Source organism: Melospiza melodia, chromosome 13 (assembly GCF_035770615.1).
Source record: "Melospiza melodia melodia isolate bMelMel2 chromosome 13, bMelMel2.pri, whole genome shotgun sequence".
NCBI classification, from domain to species: Eukaryota; Metazoa; Chordata; class Aves; order Passeriformes; family Passerellidae; genus Melospiza; species Melospiza melodia.
This window is the reverse complement of record NC_086206.1, coordinates 3,629,087-3,639,724: the sequence shown is the minus strand read 5'-3', so window position 1 is coordinate 3,639,724 and position 10,638 is coordinate 3,629,087. Positions and strand designations below refer to the sequence as shown.

The following is a 10,638-nucleotide window of genomic DNA, read 5'->3' as shown; positions in this document are numbered from 1 at the left end:
CACACAGCTCTGGCTGGGGCTGTACAGTCTGTACAGCGTGTCACAGCCCCCGTGGCCACAGCCTGACCCCCTCCTGCTGCCTGCGTGTTTGACAATGCAGGCATACATGTAGGCAAATCGGCCTTCTAAAAATACATTTCACAAATCATCCATTCCAGCTGTCAGGGTGAGAGCAGTCCTTTTGTCCTGCAGCCCTGGACAACGAAAATCCCATTTCAGACAAATGAAATTGAGTCCTTTTCTGCCTGCCAGCAAAGCTGCTGACCTGTGCTTTGTGCCCTCGGTGCTCTGCCCACCATTGTGTCCAACCTGAGGCTTAGCACACACTTGGCCTCCTGCCCAGGCCTCTGTAAACAGCAGCAACTGGCAAAAGCAGGCGTGGGCAGAGCCCCCAGAGCTCTCTGGAGCTGCTCCTGCTGCTCCCTCCACAGGGCCAGTCCCATCTGGAAACACTGAGCGTGGCTGGCTATAAATGGCCACCTAAAAATAAAAGAGGGACAATCACCTTTTCTTGTCAGACAAATCAAAGATCCAGGTCGCCTTAAAAAAATTCAAGGCTGCAAGCCATACTGGTTATAGGGAAAATAAAGAAATTAAGTATGAATCCTACCTCTGAATCCTACATGGATCAGCCCAGTTGTGATCGAACTGAACGGAGGCCGCTGACTTCAGCTGACTCTGGATGTGTCCCATGACCTTCTGGTTTATATATTTAGATTCCCCATACTAATCTTCTCTTCCACAGGTCTGATGTCATCACCATTATTATAAACAGAACTTGTGACTTGATTGACAGCAAACAACCTTTCCAAAAAGTAGCCAAGGAGTGAGAATGTTTTGTCAGAGTGACACATGATCATGACTGCCTGCAGTCCATTTTTGTTTACAGGCAGTGGAAGAATTTCAGATATTTATAAGGTCAGTGTCCCTAGTCCAGAGAAGAAGGAGCTGTGTTTGGTTTTAAATTGTTGTTCTGCTTACAGAATTGACTTCCAGTTGGGCTTGAGTGAAGGACTAGGCTCTGAGGTAAATCCTTTGCCTGGTGCAGCCTGGAATTGGTTGCTCCCAACTGCACACACAAAGGGGTCACTGGCTTGCCATATTTTTGCTTTAGGAAGTCAAATACTTAAACATATGCATAATTCTTTTTGACTGTCTGGTGATTCAGATGTCTGGGATCCTTGTTTAATTTTCCTTGTTTTTTTGAAAACTTTCACAAAAAGGAATCAGCTTGCAAAACCACAAAAATGTACTTCTCAGCCAGCTGTGGTAAAATAGTTTGCATGGCCATCTCAATACTGGAGAAATCTTTATATTTAAAAAATCATTCTGATGATTAACAAATGAACATTAATTCATTTTCAGTAAGGCATTAACAATTGCCTTAGAACCATTCAAGGTATGCTGCAAACACAGAGGAGCTGAGAGAATATTTGTGAGACAAAATAACTGTTCATACTAGAACTTCAAATATTGTTTTAAAACAGATATGCTGCAAATGTGGGAATGAGAACTAGACTGATTTTTTTTCCTATTTAATTTGGCATTTAAATATATGGCACAATAAGATTTGACAAAAAGTAAAATGTAAATCTATGTAACTGACCCCACTCATTAATAGGGTGTTGAGGACTTGTAATATTACAGAGTCCAAATACTATTTAGGAAGAAGTGAAACAAAATTTAGAATTAATTCTAGAACATTTATAAACAGGCATAGAAAAATAGTGTCCTACTACTGAATGTTAGAAATTAGAGTCTGACCACCAAATGATGTTGTGTTTGTTTGACCTCATTCAACTGATTCCATTAAAGGGTTGTATATGTTTCAGATAACAAAATTTGACTTTTTTAGTAAATATCTTATATTGGATATAAAATTGTTATTTTAACAGTCTATACTAAACATTTTACCATACAAATAGTAAATTTTATTTAACTTATGTTAATATAAATACACAAAAATAATACATGTTTATAAATACATATAAATATTTAAAGTGGTCTAGAAAGAAGCCTAAATGGTAGTTTTAAATCATTTCCATGTGGTAATTCCTGTGTCATGGGATTGTTGCAGGGGGACTGGATAGGGGCCCAAATGCTGTTGCATTGACTTAGTTTTTGTCAGGGCACTGTAACAAAGGCAACTGAATTTCAGCTGCCTTAATGGTACTGTTATTACCTTTTGCCTATACAGATTTTTATTGTGGAAGACTGCCAGATAAGGAGTAATTTTGTAATTGAGAACATGGAGTTGTGAAAGAAGTTTGAACAGAAGGATAAGAGGGAAACATATAAGTTAATATTTTATGGATGAAACTTTGCTGAATTACTTGATAGCATAGAGGAAATTGTAGTAGATGTACATATGTTTGTCACGTGTTGCTTCAGTAGATTCTTCATTAATTACTGAAATGCTCAGTGTTTCACTGTGTATCACAGGTCCCTCTGTGCCTGAGACTGGGATGTGAGCACCCTCCTTAGAGCAAGGCAGGAATCCACTGCCAGGAACCACTGTGAGACGGATCCAACCAGCCCTGCTGTACCCACCATGCAGAGCCTCTTTGGGGCGTCCTGTCCAACCAGACCAGGTCTCCTGGTGGCATCATGAAATGCCCATCAGCTCCTCTCTGGCCACCACAGAGCTTTGGCTTGAGAAGATGTTCAGGATGTTGACAAAGAGTGGGTCTTATCTACCAAAACCTGGCAATGCAGCCTCGTCTGTCCTCCATGGAGAGTGCAGCCCTCCGTGCTCGACTGGCTGAGGACCATTTTCCTCTGGCTCCAACAGGAAAACCAGCACAGGTGACCTCCCTGGCACCAGCACAGGTGACCTCACTGGTGGTTTCAGGTTCCTGATTTGTTTAGTCAGCTTCCAATGCCTTCATACTTTCTCAGGAACTGCTGCCAAGGCTGTGCTTGGTTTGTTTGTATCATCAGGCTCTGCGGGGCCAGGCTCTCCTCCCCACATCTGATACCAGGTTTGAGCAGCTTGCTCCCCTCATCGCTAAACTTAAGTTGATGATACAGTGCCCAGTAATTTTTTTGTTTGTTTGTTTGCTCTTTAAGCTTTCTCAGCAAAAATACCAACGGGCTCTGTTATCAGGTGCAGCTATCCTGCACTGCTGGACACATGCCAGGGATGCAGAAGCAGATCTCACAGGGATTATGGTTCACTCTGCTATTGTCTTCTTCTTCACAGCTCAGAAATTCCACAGTTGAAAATTAAGGGCTACCAGAAGTTCTTTCTCTGGCATCCCACAGAACTGAGATCCTTCAGCTGCACCAGGCAGAGAGATGCCCTTGATGTCTGAATGATGCTTAATGGTGCTCTCTGCATCCCCTGTCTCAATTTGTGTGCCCTCCTTGTTCCAAGAGGCACCTACAAACCTCTCTGTTGTTGTTGGGCTCCAAAGGTCACAATTCATCTGTCGATACAAATTGTGTGTAGCTTTGATGAAATTGATAATTGTGGTTCCCAGCTCTTTTGCATGATGTCTAATCAATTGCATTATTGTAAAAGAAGGTAGATTAAGCTACCAGGTCTGTATCAGACTATCAGATCACAGTTGTGCCTGGTGTGAGAGGCAGGAAACAAACCATCAGTCCCACCAGAAGTGCACATATGAATTATGCAACTCTTGTGTGAGTTGTCCCATCTGTGAGCATGGGGACCGTGAGACAACAGCCCTGTGGCAACAACTGACAGCTGAGGGGAGGAAGATCTTCCTTTGTGTGTGCACTGCTGAATAATTCAAAGACAAGATAAACAGCACCTATAGATGCATCTTTTCTCCATTTCACAGTAATGAGTCAAGATACTCTAATATGTGCATTTCAGATCCTTTTAGGCACCCATCAAGCCACCAGTTACTAAAAGATAAGGGGGATAAGACAAATTCTATACATCAGTTGTTTTCTGTTGTTGAGTTTTGCATATGTTAGTTTTTCTTTCAGAATTCCGGGAGTTAGGAAATTAGATCATATAATTCTTGCAAAGTTAACCTTAGATAGTGATATTGAGTGTCAACAGACTGTGCTCACATCTCAAGGATCATTGTAATTCCAGGAGCTGGGAGATGAGAAGGCAATAAAAAATTTGATACAGGGTAAGCTCTTCTTCCTTTTTAATGGGAAAATATTTCAGCCATGGTGATGTAGTTGACAAAGGCTTGGTTTAGCATAAAAGAAAAAGGAGCAGAAAAGAGATTGAAATACATATAGGAAATAAAAAACCTAATCAATAAGTAGTCACAAAAGCATGAAAAACTTCTCCTATAGTGTTTTCAACTTAAAATGTAGAACATGCACATGCATCCCCCAGTCTGCTCAATATTGTTTCTAAAGAATAAATAATCCGTAGATTTGTTGGGGTAACACAATTTTCTATTTCCTGGAATAACTCCCCACAAACATGAGCTTGACCCCTCTATTAAACTAATGAACTCTTGCCTGTGTATGGAGGGTGATCCCAGGGATGGATGGTTACAGAAAAGTCAAATTTGGATATTAGACACACACGTCCCTAGCAGAAGTTGTGGTTTTCTCCTCATGTGGATTAAAAAGCCACTGATAGTGTTCAGAGTTGCTAATTTAGGCCTTTCTGATTGCAAGTTCCAGGCAACTCCATGTTTTTCTTCATCATGTAATTCTAGGAATGGTGGTTTCCTGAGGAAAACAAGCTCATAAGGCTTTGGAGCTCTCTCTCTCTCCTGGTTTCTGTGCATGCAGGTTTGGCAAACCAGAACAGAACATAATAAGAATGAAGTTCAATCTGTAGTGGTTTTACACCCTATGTTTTTAAGGGTCTGCAATCATTTTCCTGAAAACATATGAACAGAAATCCTTGTATAGATCTTTCCTCCATCTGTACAATGGTATACAGGTAATTTGGGGGGTTCCAGCCATGACTATAGTAGCAGTAGCAAAAGTTTGTTAGCTTCAGTCATGTTTTTTTCTTATGAATTTTAAAAACCATGGTCCTGCTCTTCCAGTGAGATCCATTTGCACATAGATCTCATTGAGGGCCCAGGACCTGCATTTAATATGATTCCATTCTGTATCTAATCACACTCCCATTTTACATAAAATGAAGGTGCGAAGTTGGTTCAAGGTCACCAATTTATTTATTAATAATAATATTTATAAATATCCTCAAAATCCAATTCTATAGGAATTTGAACTCCTCAAAAATGCAAAGATCTGGAGAGCTTATCCCCTGAAAAATTGGATGGTATAGTGAATGATGAGGTATGAAGTTGTATCTGTAATTTAAGAACTGGCAGTTATTTGCAGTGTAGTGATTTTTACCCCCTCTATGACCATACCTTTTAAATTCAAGTGTCTCATAATACAGACAAGCAAAATCAAACAGGCAGGTGGTTCAAACAGAATCTGTAGAAAGGGCAGCAGTAACATATAGATCTTTTTGAAAATATTCAGTCTATAGAACTGGGATTTTAAAGAGAGAGAGTGGCAAGAGAATCAGGGTCATCTGATATGCAGAGGAAAAAACGTCAACCTGAGGGTAGCATCTTCTAGAACAAAATCTACATTTCCAGAGAACTTCCTTGAACTGAAACAAGCTGCAAGATGAGCTCATTTCTTAAAATATTAATAGTAAACTTGGGTGAGACATTCTTATTACGCTTTCACTGCTGCAAATTCATTAAATTGCAATGATAATAAATCTTGAGAGATTAAGTTTATAGCAGAATATCAGATGGTTGTTTCTGGGTTTTCTAAGACCCCGAGATTGGTTTGGCATGCAGCTGAACCATCATTTATCTTTGCTGACAGCCCAGTTTTCATTCCCAGCCTTTGTGCTGCTGTGCACCAAATGACACTGTCCAGTTGGGGGTATTTTTAGTCTGCTCTGTAGCAGATGCAGGCTGGCACATCCCTGCCTCTCCAGTGATGTGGGTCACATTCCCAGCAGGAGCCACACCAAGAGAGGAGGAAGGAAACCATTGCAGAAATGGGAGTGGTGCAAAGCCCAAGCCTCAGAGCTCTGCTTTAGTGGGTCAGCTGCCAAGAACTGCGTGTGAGTAGTGCTTTAAAGCTGTCTTTGCTTCCCTTCAGGGACTCCACTTGCAATTGAAATATCACACGTGGGGAATTTGCCAGAGCTTTGAATTAATATGCACATGACCAGAACAGTTAAAGTCACCTCCTGTTTGGTGCTGAGAATTCCTCATCCTCAGATATGTATTCTATTCACTGCAGCAGTGAGGGACATTTGGAGAAGTGAGTGTAGAATAAGGAATATATTCCAAGAGTTTAGTTATGCTGCCTTTTAAATGTGCATATTTAAATTTAAATGTTAAATTAAGCTGTGGAGATCAGGCCCTATGATAGCAAAAAAAATATTTTTCTAGAAACCAAAGTAACTGAAATGTCTGTATTAAAGCATTCCCATTGTGAAAAATACCTCTAATCTGGAAAGATGTAACATTTAATCTCAATAGCATGTTATAAGACCTTTACTCTCTATTGTATAGTATATGTGCAAAATCAGTATGTTGTGTAATATGTATATAATTATAATGATTAATATTTAATTAATGCTAGTACAACAAATAATAAAGATAAACATTACTTCCAAAAGTAATAGTTAAAGGAAGTGAGGTAATTCAATTAACAACAGAATGAATTCCCCATTGTTTTCAGCAGAACCCCACTTCCCTGGCTGATGGAGTCACCTTATGAGAACGAGACCAGGACAGCTGGATCACAGACCTGCAAACCAGGCTTGGGCAAGCTGAACTTGTGCTTTTACTGTGAATGTAGGCTGAAAGTACATGTATTTTAACAACTTTGCTATCCTTCTACATGAAAGAAAGATCTGCTTGCTTTCTCTTTAGACGAGTCCTTCTCCTGCAGGTTTGTCCTGTTCTTGTGTCACCACTAATGCACTTAGGACTGAATAAGCTCCCTGGCTGTTGCATCATGAGCAGAATTATTGCTTGCACTTCCTGAATTTATCTTCATTTTCATATTGAAGTCAGCAGTAGTAGCTTTTAATATTAAATGGGCCAGGCTGACAACTAGTAAATTGAAACAGCAAACAAAATGTGATATAAAAATCAGAGGAGTCAGCATTGCTTTTTTCCCAAACACTTGAAATAAGAATAAAAATCTTATTTCAGCTTCGCTGCTTGTAAAGGAGAAGAAGCACTGGGGGTTGCAAGAGAAGTTTCTGTGTTGTGGCTAAAAACACCTCAGGAGGAGCTCACCTGTCATGAGCCCCCAAGCTGATAAAAACAGGAGCAGGTTCCCAGTACTAAAGTGATTTCAGTATTTATTATAACAAAAAGAAAGGCCTGAAGAGAGGGGGCCTGGGCCGAGCAGGAGCAATTCCCATCAGGGATGGAGCAGCGCCAGTGCTGGGGCTGCTCAGCAGCAATGGCCCCCATGTCCCAGGGGAACAGCACAGCTTCCCTGGGTCACATGCCCTTTTTTATCCTGTTTTTTGTCCCTTTGGGTTGGTTTCTGTTTGGATCCTTCATTTGCATGAAGGTTTAATATGCTTGATTGACCATGACAGTTCTGTCCAGGCTGACTCGTGGTGCACTCACTGAGGTGTGTTATGGTAGGGGGACACCGTATGGGTAAATGAAGATGGTATAGGATGTAATCTTATCCCCCAAAGAGTTGCAGCTGGAGCAATTACTAAAGATTAGGAGCAGGCCTGATCTTAACAGGCCACACCTGTACCCAATAAGAACAATGGTACAAAAGAGTGGATTGGGGGGAACTGGAGTCAGATGGCTGCTGCAAGGACTAAGAGGAGTCAGTGCTTAGAGGAGTTGCCTATGCGAAGCATTGAGGAGGTATGAACCTCTGGCAACATGGAATCCTTGCATTATAATGATATAGAACTCCTGATATATAAGACAATATGTTATGGTACCTTGAGTACTGTATTTCTCATAACTCCCCTTTTAACCCCTTTTACATATAACATCCAAGCTAACAGTAGATGCATAACGACTATCAGCTATTTTACCACAGTTTCTAACCTGTTTTTAGCAATTGGCAGGGGTTTCACAGTGCCACGCTCTGCTTGCAGAGCTCCCAGGCAGGAGTGGGCACAGCCCCGGGGTGCTCTGAGTGCCACTGAGGGAATCCTGGCCACCCCCAACACCGTGGACAGCGGGGTGGGGGCACTCTCCCGTGCCCAGGGGGCAGCCAGGCTGATCCCCAGGGGTACCAAAGGCAGCCAGGCTGATCCCCATCTCCAGAGGTACCAAAGCAGCCAGGGTGATCCCTATCCCCGGGGGTACAGAGGGCAGCCAGGCTGATCCCTGGGGGTTCCAAAGGCAGCCAGGCTGATCCCCGGGGTTACAGAGGGCAGCCAGGCTGATCCTCAGGGGTACCAAAGGCAGCCAGGCTGATCCCCATCTCCAGAGGTACCAAAGGCAGCCAGGCTGATCCCTATCCCCAGGGGTTCCAAAGGCAGCCAGGCTGATCCCTGGGGGTTCCAAAGGCAGCCAGGTTGATCCCTGGGGTATGGAAGGACAGAAGGCAGCCAGGCTGATCCCTGGGGGTTCCAAAGGCAGCCAGGCTGATCCCTGGGGTATGGAAGGACAGAAGGACAGCCAGGCTGATCCTGCGGGTACAGAAGGACAGCCAGGCTGATCGCCTGCAGCAGAGGAGGTGCTGGGACAGCGGTGGAAGATGAAGGGGCCGACTCTTAGCAGGGGTTAATCCAAGGAGCTCCGGGGAGCCCCTGCAACTCAGGGGGCTCCTGCTGAGAGCCCGGGAGAGGTGCAAACCTAAAGTAGAAAACATTTACTTACTAATAAGGAAACTCAAGGGATGGATACTGGGAAATGTGGGGTAACACTTGGGGGGCTGACCCCTGGCCTCTGGCTAATCACTCAATGTCCTGGACTGAAAGTTCTAGATGGAGGGGATGGGATGCTGAGTGACTGAGAGACTGACAGGGCGGGGATTTGGGGATGATCTCAGCAAAGGAAGGGATTACACAGGTAGAGGGAGGGGATACACTCTGGGGTAAACCATTTGGGGAAAATAAGGGGATACAAAGACAAAACCATTATAAAACATAAAAACACGCTCCAACAGGAAGGGGCATTCCCACCCGGTTGGGCACCTGGCACCATGCACTCAGCCTGGTGTGGCACTTGGGTGACACGTGGAGCTCTGTGTGGGTTTTTTTGCCAGGTTTTTATGGAAAAGGGAATGCTCCTGGGCTCTCTGCAGTCCCTGTGTGGAGAGTGTCACCTGCAGGTGCTGGCTCAGCCGTCCCAGCCACCGGGATCACAGCGCTTCCAGCCGGGCTCCTCTGGCAGTGGCAGTGCCACAGCTGCCAAGTGACGGTGGAATTTTAGCCTTTAGTCACACATACATACCTGTGCCACTCAAATAAGTGTTCTTGACCACCACTGAAAGCTCTGCCTTCTGTAGCAGTGTTATTGAAAATTCGTGGGTGTTCGAAAGAGTACTTTCTGGTATAATGGTAAATTATACATTAATTTCCTACACAATGGTTAAAATCCATTGTGTAAAGAGGAATTGTACCCAAAATGAATGTGTTCGTGGGCTACCAAAACTGACTCATATATGGTAGCCAGTATTTGTTTCATCTAACAAAAAATAGCAGTCTCTGTTAGAAAAAAAGACATTTTAGAAACTCTATTACTTGGTAACTTTAGCAAAACAATAATTAACTGAAAAGATTTTATTCTGTGCTAATAGAAACAACTTATTACACAATTTGTAAACTCAGGAAAAGCATCTCCTAAAATAACTCTTCCAACTTTCTCAAGTGTAGGATTCTAGTGCTGGGTTTGCCTCCCATGATCCTACAAACAGTGGCACCCGTGCTCCTCCCCAAGGAATACAGGGTTTAACTACACATGCATCTTAGCAGAGATGAGACCCAAATGTGGCAAAAAGGAAATTGCCCTCATCTTACAGAGCTTGATTAAAGCTTTAGGCATAGAGCTTTTTAAATGACAAATGCTCAATGAAATAATATTATGTCTTTATACTCCAGAGCACTATTAATCTGAGGTTCTAGGACTTTGAGAAATGTTAATTAACTCATTACCATTCACATAAAGTGTTACCATTCCATTCATTTTGTGGGCTGATAACCAAAGCATGGAATTATTATATTTTTCAGAAAGGATGAGATTGGGGTTCTCTTCCATGTGTATTCCTTATCAGGTATTTACAGAGATTTAACTGTTCATGCAGTACTGAACTCCATGGATCTTCAATCAAGTCAGCCCAAAAGGAACAGCAACAATTTGGAGAGAGATGGAACAACTTCAGCAGGACCCAAAGAAGGATGTTTCTGCAGCCTTGAGCTTCATGTTGGGTATTTGGGAGCCCAAATTTGATAGCTATGAAGCTAGGCAGTGTTCTTAGGTTTGAAGAAGTAGCATGCTCAGGGAAATAACAGAGACCCTTTTGTCTGTTCTGCAGAAATGTAAAGGTTTGCATCACTTTAAGTAATTTTTTTTTTCCCAGGAAGCTGCCTGCTCTTATAATTCAGGGTAAATAATATGCAAATCAGGAAGCCACTGTTTGGTCCATTGAGTTGCATCTCAGGCTTGCTGCAACCTGTTTGTGGTTTCAGTATAAGAAAGAACAGGATCACTGCAA

At 42.6% G+C, this 10,638-nt stretch overlaps 1 long non-coding RNA gene across 1 annotated transcript; it reads left to right on the top strand.

The window, feature by feature from the left end:
• Nucleotides 1–820: 820 nt before the first annotated feature.
• Nucleotides 821–10,381, top strand: LOC134424029 (uncharacterized). Its single transcript, XR_010029307.1, has 4 exons — nucleotides 821–1,026; nucleotides 2,443–2,829; nucleotides 6,673–6,882; nucleotides 10,228–10,381. It is a non-coding gene; the product is annotated as an uncharacterized LOC134424029 (long non-coding RNA).
• The last annotated feature ends 257 nt before the right edge of the window (nucleotides 10,382–10,638 follow it).